Source organism: Lampetra planeri, chromosome 5 (assembly GCF_965212315.1).
Source record: "Lampetra planeri chromosome 5, kcLamPlan1.2.h2, whole genome shotgun sequence".
In the NCBI taxonomy this organism is placed as follows: domain Eukaryota; kingdom Metazoa; phylum Chordata; class Hyperoartia; order Petromyzontiformes; family Petromyzontidae; genus Lampetra; species Lampetra planeri.
Window position 1 is genome coordinate 11614861 of NC_136111.1, and position 14383 is coordinate 11629243.

General features: G+C 39.6%; 2 long non-coding RNA genes across 2 annotated transcripts in view; one reads left to right on the top strand and one right to left on the bottom strand.

Annotated features, from left to right (window-relative positions):
* Positions 1-14383, top strand: part of LOC144718868 (uncharacterized) — a 120241-nt gene that overhangs the window by 23150 nt on the left and 82708 nt on the right. The gene's annotated exons all lie outside the window — the stretch shown is intronic.
* LOC144718866 (uncharacterized) lies at positions 5450-9698 on the bottom strand. The gene is made up of 2 exons (XR_013585482.1): positions 9608-9698; positions 5450-5963 (listed from the first exon to the last, which is right to left on the bottom strand). It is a non-coding gene; the product is annotated as an uncharacterized LOC144718866 (long non-coding RNA).

Here is a 14383-nt window from a genome sequence, read left to right on the forward strand (position 1 = left end):
TGTGAAGTGTTTATGCTGTACAATTCATCTACATCACCACAATCGCGACGAGTGCCACTGTTGCGAACTTAGCAATTGTGTCGCAAGATAAAGCGACTAATTTGGTTTCCCTTGGATAAAGTTCCGTCAGAGTGATCAACGAAACAAAATTAACAACGTTCTGTGACGACGACAATCTGCAGACTCAATAGGAGAAAATACATCATTATCTCCTAAGTCTGCAGATTGACTGTGGATTCTGTATGAGTCTACTATGTTGAATACAGTATTGTACTTGGTAAATTGTCCAGTGACACGATTTCAGGTACGTGTTAAGGATTATGTTTCAATTTCCCGTGCATAATAATCAATTGTCTCATTTTCACTACTTTAGAAGGTCTGTGTAGCGACATCTAGCGACTTTCTGGGGTTCGTTTTGGCGACTTTCCACTTTTTTCGGAGTTCGCAGCCCCCATGAGGACGCCGCGACACGATGTCACACACACACAGGTGTGCCGGTAGCTGTCTCGCACAAGACTCCCATGTGCGGGATGTGCCTTTTGTAGTAACAGGCACAACGTAAAGTAAAAGTCCAGTCAGTGGACTCTTTGGTTCTTTCGGTAAAGTCACGTAGGTGAAAAAACAGAATAAAAATAACTAAATTAAATCACAACGTTTCGGAGGCAACACAAGCTTCCGTCAGTAATTCTGTTTTTTGCTGTGGTTGTCCCACCTGATGACGGAAGCTTGTGTTGCCTCCGAAACGTCGTGATTTAATTTAGTTATTTTTATTCTGTTTTTTATTTTACCTTTTTTTCACCTACGTGACTTTACCGAAAGATTCAAATCCAGTCAGTGTGTTTCCCTGCTCAAACCTCCGTTAACGGCCCTGATCGAATGGTTCAATTACACATTCCCATGGTGGGGACCAGTCTTACCTCAAATTCTAGTGACCCCAGAAGAAAAATGTAGAAGATGTAGGTTTTCAAAATTAAAACTAATTGTAAGCTATCCACGTGGATCTTGCTGATTTAGTTATTCATCATGTAATCTCCTGAATGGTTCCGCTTGCAGAGTTACACAATGGCGAAGTTGAACTTACAAAAAATGCTAAGTAACGTCTTGATTTGAAGCTTTCGTGACTGCAGGAATCCATACTCTTTGGTTCTTTCGGTAAAGTCACGTAGGTATAGAATAAAATAAATCACGACGTTTCGATTGCAACACGAGCAATCATCATCAGGTTAGCAGCCTGATGATAATTTTTTTTCTCGCTGTTGTTTTCCCACCTGATGATGATTGCTTGTGTTGCAATCGAAACGTCGTGATTTATTTTATTTTATACCTACGTGACTTTACCGAAAGAACCAAAGAGTATGCTAAGTAACGTAATCACTACATTGAGAGACACACAGGGACACATGGATGAGAGAATATATGCACGTTAAAGACATCATTTAAACTGTTTATAAATAGAAAGTGGACCTGGGCAGGACCAGTCACTGGAGAGAAAAATGGCCAATGGTCAAGAACAGTGATGTAGTGGCAGCCAAGCAATGGAACATGTCCAAGAAGACATCGGCTGAGAGGATGGAGCAAGGTAATCAGCTCGTGTGTAGGTGCTACGTAGATCCCATGAGAGATTGTGATGGTTTGGAGAGGCATTCACCCAGCAGTGGATTTATCATTTCTGCTTATGATGAAACAAGGAATTATTTATGTTTTACATGTTCAGTTTCCCCAAGTTTCATAGAATACAGTTCATAATTTCCAATATAAAATTCTGCACAGACTTTCGAGTAGGAGTTGACTGAGAATGAGCAAAAACAGTAGTAGCCTTCTGCGGAACAGATGCTTCTTTATGTAACTTTGGGTCGCTTGAAAGCCACTCCCAAATCCCGGTGTGGCTTTTCATGGGATTTTGTACCATCCGAGGCATAAGCAGCGGCCTCCTCAAAGCTCGAAAAATGTGTCACGATGTGGCGGGCACGTCGTCTTGCACTGTTTATAAAGCTGCCAGTGCTTTTGAAATCGCCAGAAGCCAATGTAGCTGTAGATGGCGGTGCATACAGCAGGTGTTGCAGAAGTTTTGCTGGGCAAATCCAACAGAAGTGGGTGTATAGCAGCATTGCCCCTTCACTTTAATTATTGCTGATTGGTTCATGTTTGAATTGCTATTGGAAGGATTTATTTTATTGACAGACCCCCATAATTGTTTTGACAGTGATCCTGTCTACCACCACAGGTCTGTATTTAGAATGGCCTAGCGATGCTTTTGAAGCTTGAAAAAAATCGGTAAGACCCAGTTACTTCCTGTCAATTTTATAAGTAAACAAACAAACAATACAGCATATAAACATAAACCAAAGTTTTAGCTTACTTTTGTGATTTGTTAAACACCAAAAGTGGGATCTCATCGTGTTTGTGCAACTGTGCGAGCCTGCAACGGGTTGTACTTAGTTGATGAGGTTGCATGAATCATAACTGATTTTTGGGTCAAATTGCATGAGTAAATTGTGTCGTACACCCTCCTCCACCTAATACAGCCAAATGTATAAAGTTCTTACGTGAATATACGTGCCAATGTGTCACTGCTTCAGCACACCGGTGTATTGGAAAAAAATCGACACCATGTAACAATTGGATACAAAGTTTCGCTCGTAGTTGCAGCCATAATCATCATCAGGCAGTATCCAGAATTGTGAAAATGTGCTACAGTCTTGGGCCTTAAATCGGTGATGTGATGTCTTCAAGTGAAGGGATGCATACAGTTAAAACGTTTATATATATGCCATTGACAAGCATTGATCATAAACACCTTTAATATTAAATATGATTATGTTTTATTTTCACGAACCGAAACACATTTTTGTTAAACTCTATATATTACATGGACCTAATTGGCATTCGCTCTTGCTCGTGATATTTAACTAAGATTTAAAATAAATCTCAAGCCACATTTAAATATCGAGAGAAAACTTCTTTATGGCGATAGGAAATTAAGTAGCATGTTTTAACGAATTAAATTAAACTCTTTAAAAGTGTGCTACGAATTCTTTGTACGATCTAATTTCCTGTGTCTGTGTGATCTGTGACCTCACAAATTATTTCCAAGTCATTCCACAAGCGCAGGCTGCTGATTGCAGTGAAGGTATGCTGACGTTTAATTAGATTGACTTGGCTCTGTGCTGCTTCATGAAAGTTGTCCAAAAGCACTGTCATTGCCAGGGGGTTTCACGAGGACACCATTGCAGCAATCTTTAATTTAGCCATCTCCCCCACAAAATGTTCATCGCCCTATCGCCTACATTTCTACAACGAGGAATGGTACAAAATCAAAATACGCTACTCCATTTGGCAATGGAAGATGGTTAAATAACGAAAGGAGAATTACTATAGTAATGTTAATCTTACTTTGATTTGTTTCTGCAGTCAAAGCATTTTACGATTCAAATAGCGAATGAATATCACTTTTAAAGAAAATACTTTTATAAGCTGATGCTACTTTTATTAAATTTGAACTAATATGGCTGGGTAAATACAAGGGATTTTTTTGTAAAGCTGTGTAGCAATGTCTCTTAAAAAAACCGTTATTTCTTTTAAACAGTTTTTACTTACCCTTGAATGCCTTCCTATAATAATAACAGCAAAATGGATTTTGTGAAAAATTTGGCATCGCATGTCAAAACGACTGTGGGCACATTTACAATGAAAGCAGGGCTCTGGGTCACATTCATAATCGCTTATGCAGATGCTGCACATTCATTTTGTTTTAGATTGTTGCAGACACCACACTGCGGAATTTTACATTAAGTTGTAGCATAAGAAATTTTTTATTTTCTCTACAAATTACACATTTTATGTTTTTTTAAAGTGACAAAAAGTACACGAATGTATAAGCGTAAGTTTGTGAAGCGTATGGCCGAGTTTATATTAAATTAAACTGACTTAGGGGCCATGCCTATGATGGATACACCATTTTCAGCGTTTTTTTGAGAAAATGAGACACATCGGACCAACACAAAACAGCTTTTGTTCAGCTCAGAAATGCACACCTGTGGAGTCCCAGTGATCACGTCTGAGCGACATGAATACTCGAGATAACGAATCAAGCTTCTAAAAGAGGGGGGGGGGGGTCGAGCCGTCTTCAGGATGTGAGTTTTGTGCCAGTGTTCTTGCCGAGTCATTATCCTTGCTGCACATTATTGTGAAAGCTGATCCCGTATGGGCAAAGAAAGGGAGATACGTTTTAGCTGATTAAGCAGCTACTGTTTCCCAGGGATGGCTCCTAGAAAATGAAGAGGCAATCCATTTTTTCATTGTTGAAAATATATTCTGGCAAATAAATTATGCTTAATTATTTTCTGAATGTGTTTAAATATGTATGAAACATGTTTTTATTTGTATTGTATGCCATATTGTTTTCAAACAATTGCAAATTTACATTGAGGTCAGCTGTTTGAATATGAAATTAAGTCAAACGATAATTTTTCATTATTCAGCATCTATTTCTGTCAGTGCAGAACTGCAAATGGGGGGCACTGCCTCACAAGGACTGACAGATGACTTGAAGTGGGGCGACATTGGTTCTTCATTCACTACTCATCTGTCTGCCCAGCGTGGTCACAGTAAACCAGACTTCCATCAAAAAACAGAGGCTCGCAACTTAGAATGTCTCAAGCAAAATACTCAACTCGTGACTTTCATCCTTACACCTACAGATATTATTATGATAATATTATTACGATATTGTGCAGACATAATGGAGAGTGACCACTCAGCATATTTGAGAACAGGATATTAAAAGTACCGTATAATATATGCAAGCCCATGCTATAACTTTATTTTCAATATAGTTAATCTTAGTACTGTGGTGTTTTTCTTTTGGTGTTATGAATAGCGTATTAATATTAGATATTTGATATATTGGTGGAACTCTTGTAGTCGTATGTCATGTTCCAAAAATAACTCATACTGCCCAATGCATATTTTTGCATAAATACAAATATTTGCTTCGGGCACATCATATTCTTTGTTTGGTATTTTCATGAACTAGCCTTTATTATGATTGTGTACATTTCCACATATATTACCATGTTTACATACTTTCAAAATAGTTTTCATGGATATAAAGAATTGTTAAAACCTCTGAAAAGATCAATATTAAAATTTTTTGTGTATGTTTGCACATTCAAATGATGTGTTAAATCCTCTGAATAATTCAAAGGTTTGATTTTCAATAACTAAACCGTATAAGCCATCTACTGTTGGCCTTTTCTTGCAATACACATTGCCAAAGTGAAAAAGTCCATGTTTTTTAACAAAATTTTGCTTTCAGATCTAATTTCTTAAAATATTTACATTTAGCAGCACAGGTTTAATTCTGATATAATTTACCCAAGAGAGAGAGAGAGAGAAAAAACGTATGTTGACTTAATTCCTAGAAAATTTACTTTAAAAAAAATGTGAAAGATTTTATTTTACCAAATTTTATTTTCGTGCTTGTATTTCATTTTTAATCATAGAACACCTTTTCATGCAAGGAAAAAAAAATCTTTCCCCATCTGCACCCATTGCTGTTGACTTTATAATATTTTCCTATCGAAGTAAACTTTGCATGCACACTGACAACCCACGATTTTTGTTAACATTTTGTCTTGCTTGTATAAACTTCAAATTACACACCAATGTCTGCAGTCTCCATGGTGGTAACAGACACACATCCTCTGCCACTAAGAATGCTGCACCAACTGTGCGAAAAATGCTCTCCGCTGACAAATATTACACGATAAAAAACAAATGTTGAGTGAAAATACACTTATTCTAACGTGTGCCTCAAGTCAGCTACAAAATGGCCTTCGTATAATATGACATATTCTCTTCACGCGATATTTTTTTCACATCATGTGCCAAATTGGATTAAAATATTTGATAAATGGTGATGTTTTAATTGATAAAAAGAAATTGAGTTGTGCCGCTTCATCCTGGGAAATACAAAGAAAAAGAAAGCCTTACATTGTGCAATACAAAATTAAATACCTTCATTACACACATGAATTCACGAGAATATACATGTTGTTGTTGCAAAGAGCTTTTTTTAGCAGGCTGAAATAAAGAATTGCAACTTGTTGGTAAGATTGAAGTACACGATGCATGCCTTCAAACATGCGCTCCATATTTAAGGTATTGTTTTATATAGAAGTAAAGTTTAAAGGTTCAGCCCTGAAATTGCCTGCTCATGTCTATACTGGCAGAAGGATAGGTGAGAGTATTCACACGTTATCACACTGATGGACTATTTGTGGTGTATTACATTTTAAACATATTCATGCTGTTTATCCTAAGACAAAATAACCCAGAATATGCTTGATCTTGGAGCAAAATCTATTGTTGTGCAAAGCTTCTATTCTCCCTGACTTCCCAGACCCACGCTGACCAGCACCGTGAAGTATGGCCAAATCGTCTCGACAGAGCAGCAGGGTGCGGGGAGGAGGCCAATGAACCAAAGCCTGCACATGTAAAACTTTTCTTAATTTCCTATAGCGATGCTTAAAGATTGGTCACAGGGCTTCTGTGGACTGCAGGAGTGCCATGAAAATTCGGTAAAATCACACATACTTGGTCATGTTGCCGTACCGAGGTCTGTGGCAGTGCTATTTTAGTTAAGTGAAACGTATACAATGATCTTAAGGCTCCTCTCCAGAGCACACGGCAAAGTAAAGAGTCATTGTTGCCAAATGTACTGCAAAAGAAACCCGGACAATTCCTTGCTGGGAGAATCCCAGGATGGCATTCCCCACGGATAGTGTAGTTTATGAAAATAACGTAATCACAGTGATGGACTATTTGTGGTGTTCTTCACCTGTGAAATGTATTGTGCAACGAATCAGAATATTGATTTAGATTGGAGGAATCCGATGAGCTATGAAGCTCTTTCTCACAGATGTCCAGTAGGGGCAGGTCAGCAAGAATCAACAATAAACAATAAAAACCCGATAGGAGTGCAACATATAGAAAAGGTAAGCAAGTCTGGAAACAAATAAGCAAATAAATGAATATTGCTTACAAGTGCAAATTGCATAAGTAAATAAAATCCTGCAGACCTTTCAACGTAAATGCAACCTCGGCAAGGCAGCAAAACAACAACAACAACAACAAAAACAATCCCAGACCGCACCAAGACAACACACAGTCCTTCAATAAAATTGCACATTAAATTTTAACTATTGACACACGGGTAAAGTTAAAAGTTACAAATAACAGATTTGTTCGTGCATCAAGTGATGTGAGTTTTGATTTTAAGTCGAGGTCACAATTGTGGGTCCTGTATGGCACATCCAGTGCAAATCGAACAGCAGGATGATAAAGCAGGTTTAGTCTGTTTAGTGGTTTATTCGTTATCTGTAAGCAGCGTCACAATAGTCAAAAAGTGGTTGAATGATAACTTTAACAATTTTCAGGTGCAATCGAATGGGAACATTTTTGTTGTTTCTGTATAAAAAAACCCCTATTTTTATTAGATTTTCTTTGAGATGTGTTCAATGTGGGGTTGGAATGTAAGTTTTGAATCAATCAGTAAACCCAAGTATTTTAAGCACCCAATTTATTCATTGACGTTTTTCTGATATCCGTAATAGGTGAAGGGAATTAAACTGGCTCTTTGTTTGAAAGCAAAGCATGATCTTCGTTTTTGTTTCAGATTTAGGAGCAATTTTATTGATGACAACTGAGTCGAAATCGTGTTGGAGATTATGTTCGACTTCGTTTGGAAATTAACCTGATACTAGCATGGTCATCAGCAAATCGATTTAATTTTGAGTGATTTAAGTTTCGTCCAAAGTTATTTAAATGTAAGGAGAACATAATTGGACCCAGCATGGAACCTTGTGGAACACCGTTAGTTATTTTAATATATACAGACGAGATGTTATCACTATGTATCTTTTAAGAACGGTCTGAAAGGTAACTCTTAAACAAGTTAATTACACTGTCTAAAAATGTTTGTTGACCAAATCTTGTGAGTAGAATATCATGGTCAACAGTATCAAAGGCACGGCAGTAGTGGCCTTTATTTAGGTGATTGAAGAGACCATTTAATACATCCATAATTGCTGTGCAGTAATCCTCTCAAAAGACACCAGACTGTTTTACTGTGCAGGAAATTGCGACTTTTTGGGAAGCAGTTTATTCGTGATTATTTTTTGGTCGAATATTTTAGTAACTGGTGAAAGAATAGAGATTGAAAGGTAAAGGTGGAACTCAATAATTTATTTCTCACGCCACTGTTGGCAGAAGGGGCTCAACGAGAGAGAGGTCGAAAGTGCCGATTGAATAACTGCGGAGTGCCCATTTATGCTGCTTGTGGACATACGTGGGCGGGGGGGGGATTTAAGAAACTTGCCCACTATCCAGTAAATTATCTAAAAACTCTTAGTATAATACCAAATGACTGGCAATGTTATCATCACGATATGATATATATCTGTTGTGTCAAGTAAACGCATCTGCAAGGACGTCCACCGACGAGATGGAGTGTTTTAAATCGGTTATTGTGCGGGTGCTCGGTGGACTACGATGTCGTAGGAGTGCGAGCGGTGGCTACAGCTTGGGGAGGCCGTGATCCAGCAGTGGATTGGACATGGATGATGATACATGGAATAACAGTTCTAAAACAAAACAAAACATGCCATATATATTCCATATTCACGTGTACAATTTTTATTTTTAATCAAATCCTCTTAGTATTATTGTGACAATGAATATAAATAAGTGACAATGCATAGTATTCAAGAAAAAAACTTCTTCATTACACCTTAAAGCCAATTAGAGCATGTGACAAAAAAGGAAATATTTCACATACGCATTGGGGCAGATTTATATTGGAGGTATGGGTAGAATTGTAATCATGCAAAACTATGCTTTGTATACCAAATGCAATATATTAGCTGATTGCATAATGCTTTTTGTTATATTTTAGCTTATTTATTATTTTGGTCCAGACCAGGGCTTAATTTATCACGAGATTTTTTCCAGAACGCTGCTAGCCTGGCTCAAAGCAGGCATTACCAATCGGCATAGAGTACAATGTATGGCTATCCATGAGAATGCTCTATTATTGTAACCTATATTTCTATAATCCTATGGACAGGCTTATAGGAACACAAAGTAGACAGTGATGACAAAATAAGGTGAAGATGGATGTGGCGTACAAGATGAAAATAAGTTCCCAGAACAGCGTTCCGGCTGAAATGAATCACCGGTTCAGGTGAATAATTCTACAAATAATAAGTGTGTTACTTTATCGTGCAGCAACAGAGCCTGAATCACTGTTCTCCATTTTTTTCACAACAGGCTTGTAATATTTTTAAATATCACTTGGTGGTGCTACATGATTACACTTCCACACACGTGCGCCGACACAAGACTGCGTACTGCTATCGCGTGCTGTGCGACTTTGGCTTCTTGTTTTCTGCCTTTACTCTTTTTCGAACAAAATAATATAGCCCTGTATGCACGTACCATAGTTGTACAATTAGTGTTTCCCTTCCTGCTTAGCGTAAATTAGGACTTCAAAACAATCCATTGTTTTTGGTAAAACATGATATTTGTGTGCGTGATTCGTACATACATCGAGTACAACCTGGCTGTCTTGTCACCATGGCGCGTTCGTTATCAACATCGTCAAGCAGCAGTACCTGCAACAGCAACCACAGCAGCATCTGCAGTGGCAGAAATAGCAGATGTCGGTGACTCTATCGGTAGGTGTATCTCTGGCAGAGGTGGGACAAAGTCATTGTTATGCAAGTCCAAGTCGAGTCGCAAGTCATCAAATTCATGACTCGAGTCTGACTCGAGTCCAAGTCACATGACTCGAGTCCACATCTCATAGGTGGGACAAAGTCATTGTTATGCAAGTCCAAGTCGAGTCGCAAGTCATCAAATTCATGACTCGAGTCTGACTCGAGTCCAAGTCACATGACTCGAGTCCACATCTCATAGGTGGGACAAAGTCATTGTTATGCAAGTCCAAGTCGAGTCGCAAGTCATCAAATTCATGACTCGAGTCTGACTCGAGTCCAAGTCACATGACTCGAGTCCACATCTCATAGGTGGGACAAAGTCATTGTTATGCAAGTCCAAGTCGAGTCGCAAGTCATCAAATTCATGACTCGAGTCTGACTCGAGTCCAAGTCACATGACTCGAGTCCACACCTCTGATCTCTGGTAAGTGAAATCTCTTGCTCAGGCCACTAGAGGGAGCTCTATGGCGCCCCCTCAAGAGAGGTGACTTTAGTCCGACTCTTCCATGTTGGAAGAAGTGGGAGTAACGCACACTTTACCAAACAAAACACGCAAACCTGCCGAATATTACTGCCTGTGGGTTGTACCCTTTTATTATATTTCTGAGTGGACAAAGGTGCGGTGGCATTGTAAGAGTGTTCCAATTGTTTCAGCTGCCGCGCTGGGAGATGTAACTGGCGCCCTGTGGATCGTAAGCAACAACATCAAAACAACATCAAAAAGGTTAACGGATAACAGCATTTGTCCATTGCATTTTTTTCTTCCATGTTGGAAGAAGTGGGAGTAACGCACACTTTACCAAACAAAACACGCAAACCTGCCGAATATTACTGCCTGTGGGTTGTAGTGTTCCAATTGTTTCAGCTGCCGCGCTGGGAGATGTAACTGGCGCCCTGTGGATCGTAAGCCCAGTGTGCGAACTAATACAGCATGGCAGCATCTGTTATCTGCATACATCGTGGATTAAATCAACTTCCGTGAGTTCTTATCTGGGAATGTTTTCGGAAGGTCACTCTCTGCCAGCCCAGCCCTCGTAAACATTCTTAGCAGAAGCATCATCATCATCATCTTTGTTGCTTATTGCTGTGTGTCTCGGCTTGCTTCCATGTTCCATAGCACGATGATGACTCGTCGGTGGAGAACGCTTGCATTTGTTGAAGTTTCAATCACAGTGGTGCATTTAATCTATTTTTTTCCTTTGCTGGGTAACAGCAGACTACGTCATGCCACAACGACCACATCATGTACCCGTGCTGTTATCAGGTTTCCCCTGGTTAGCACTGCCAGCTCTGGCTCACATGGCCAGTCAATTTGTGTCTTGTTTGGGGCATAATCAGGTTAATTCAATATGGACAGCACTAGGGGTGATTCAGAAGGAGTGACCCTTAAAGAAAAGCTTCACTTTGTAGTTGGCTTGTGCCACATTGATCTCTTTAATGTCTAGCTTACTTTCTCATTTGAAGAAATGTCAGCCCGCATGAGGCTGATAAGAGAACACAGCCAATCCGCATCGAGTGTTATAATATTGTATGTTTTCTGTGATTTGGCGTGCGGTGATTGATATTGAGCAAGTTGCCGAAGAATGAGAGTGGTCACTTATCACGTGGAATTGTTTCAAGTTGCGCGCTCTTTCGGCGTTGAAAGCATTCTTCTTTTTTCTCTGCGTTTTAATTTTATTCCTCTAGTTGTATGAGGTCATGGGTCCAGTCAAAGTACGCGTGTTTTGGACACATCTGTGGGCTTAGCTGACCCAGCAGGCTCGCGCGTGTCAGGTTCATCGCTCGCGTGGGTGTGAAGTCAAACAAGGGGCCGAGTCTCTGGACATCGTTACTGCCAAATAACTAGTCCTCCAGGGAATAAAAAGAATATAGCCCTCCAGGGGTCAAGGGTGGGTGTGCTACCTCTGTAGTGGCGTGTAGCAGAAATTAAGATTTGCAAATAGGGATAGAACACAAAGGGGAGCCACTTTATTTGCCAGTGTGCATAAGCATTTGTAACCCCATCACTTGAAGACTTCATTATGCAAGTTGTGTTACCAATTTTCAAGGAATCTGGGGGACCACCACAAATGTAATTGCGGGTGTGTTCTCCCCTCTTTTTCTGCCAGGCCACACGCCCCAATAATCCTGCCTTTCCCACCCCACAGGGACAAACGACTCGGCCACTGTGGAACCCCCCCTCTAGTTTACTTCGTATAAAATGTAATGTCGAAAAGAAATACAATATATAACTTTCAGCTTAAGCAGTCTCCATATGGAGTAGTAAAAAAAACTGTACCGCAGAGTGTGCGTGGAACATCCAGCAATCGGTGCTCTTAATGTTTTTTGCACTGCTGAGCATGAACGAAAATGTTTACGAGCAATAAAACAATATCCATCAGCTAGCTTCGAAAGAAAGTCGGTCACACTGTAATGATGTTGAATAAATTTCAATCCCAGCAGTAGGGGACACTCTCTTTGCTCAATTACGAAAGGTCCCCAAATATTTAAACGCGGGTGCAGGCTGGTTATACGGTGTTTATAAATCTCATGCTGGTTGTTTAGCTGTAGGTGCATTTACATTAAAACCACATGTTCATTAGTCTAAGCACTATTGCCTTGCATCAGCTGCACTCCTGTACGTGTTTTATGGATGTCCCTTGCATTAACTGCAGTGGAAACGTAGGGATCGGGAGCCGGGTGCATTCATTTTAGCACGACACATAAACTTTTACTGCATCTGCACTGGTGAAGCATGTTCTGTGTTTTATAAGTATGATATCGGGCCAAGTTTTAAGACCTCACATCAATATTTTTACATTAATTAAAAATGCTACTTTTTTTTTTCTCATTCGAAATATAATGTTTGCCTGTTGATGTGTTCTGTAATAAAGTGCATTCAATTCATATCATGTCTATTTCCCAAAACGTCCATCCATATTCGCATTACTCTAATTTTTGAGGCATAATACATTGAGTGGGGCGCGGTAGTGTAGTGGTTAACACGCTGCGCTATGAACCCGGCCACCCGAGTTCTATTCCTGCTCACGGCCAACACCAGTGACGATTATTTGAACCGGTCCTGGGCCTACTCTAGGTCGACTCAGCCTCAAATGAGTACCTGGTGTGGTGTGTAAGCATCCTCACATGGGGAGACAAAGGCGGCCGGGCGTGGTTGCTGGCCACCCACCCCCTCGTGTACCGTTCCGGCCTTCATAGGTGCTCGCTAACAACACTTAGCCCAACAGTCTGTTAAGGCTATATGGGGATCTTGTCTTTGTACTCTGTGTGTAATTGTTTGATGGTTGTTTGACATACATAAAATTTAGTATAATTACAAAATTAACAATTTTAAAATAGTAAGTATATCCATAATAGAGTTTTTTTTGGGTTAGACCGCCACCACCCGACACAGCCAATTAGTAAGGTTTGTCACGTAAACAAAACATTTAAATTCGTTACTAGTTCAGCACACCGGTGTGTTGGAGAGTAAACCCAAAATATTAATAATTCGAGTGCGATGTGTCACCAGTAATTACAACTAGCATCGTCAGGTGACAGCCAGATTTGTGGCTGTCGCCTGATGATGACAAACCTTTCTAATTGGCTGTGTCGGGTGGTGGCAGGTTTAACGACACATTTATATTCATGTGATCTAACACAAAAACACTGTATCATGGATAATATAGGTCGCGAAAGCCTTCGTGTTAAATTGGTAAGTATATGTTTGGTAATTGATGGGGTCAGTTAAATGCGTCATGTGATTGAATATATGATCTATGATACAGCGTTGGCAGTGGTGCACAAGCACAAATGACAAACTCATTGCATTCGTCAATAACACTGACCTTCATGCTTACTTCGAAAAAGAATGTATTTGAAATACGTAACGAAGATATTTTTTACTACGGAAACTCAACACGTTCATCAATAACACTGCCCTAAAAGGAAAAAAAGCCACAATTGTATAAATGTGCTAAGGAGGGCCATTGTCTGAAACGTCGCCTCTTATAGGGTTACAGATTCAAGTGGAGTTGATGCACGTAAGAAGAATAAGGCTTTAGTTACGTAATTTATTCCAGTAAGGACGGTGACATTGTTTTTACTGTGTTTCGGTAAAAGGTAAGGAAAGCACATAATTTAAATGAATAATTGTTGAATGCATAGCAATTGTAATAACGTTCAAACATCATGAATTTTACCCATGGGCTTGAATCTGTGTTGGTCACGAAGCTGTGGCTCTCCAGCGCTGTGCTTGTTACTTACGTGTTCGTTTGTGTAAAGCCGTGCAGTGAACCAACATCTCACATTTCTTAAACAACATCAAAAAGGTTAACGGATAACAGCATTTGTCCATTGCATTTTTTTCAATGCATATTAACTACTGCAGTGGCAGCACCAAGGTAGAAGTGCTTGTTTTGCAGTTCCAGATGTAAGTAAGGATCGGGATGGCTAGCAGAGAGGGGTGTTTGGTGTTTTGAGAGTATTTATTCAGAGTGTATGGATGGATAAAAGGAGCAGAGGCATGCAGGACTTGATTGGTTGTTATTCTCAGCAAAGAAGCTGAAAGCTTAAAAGAAAACTTCATCAAACAGGCACCTCGTCATCATGGCCACACTTCAATA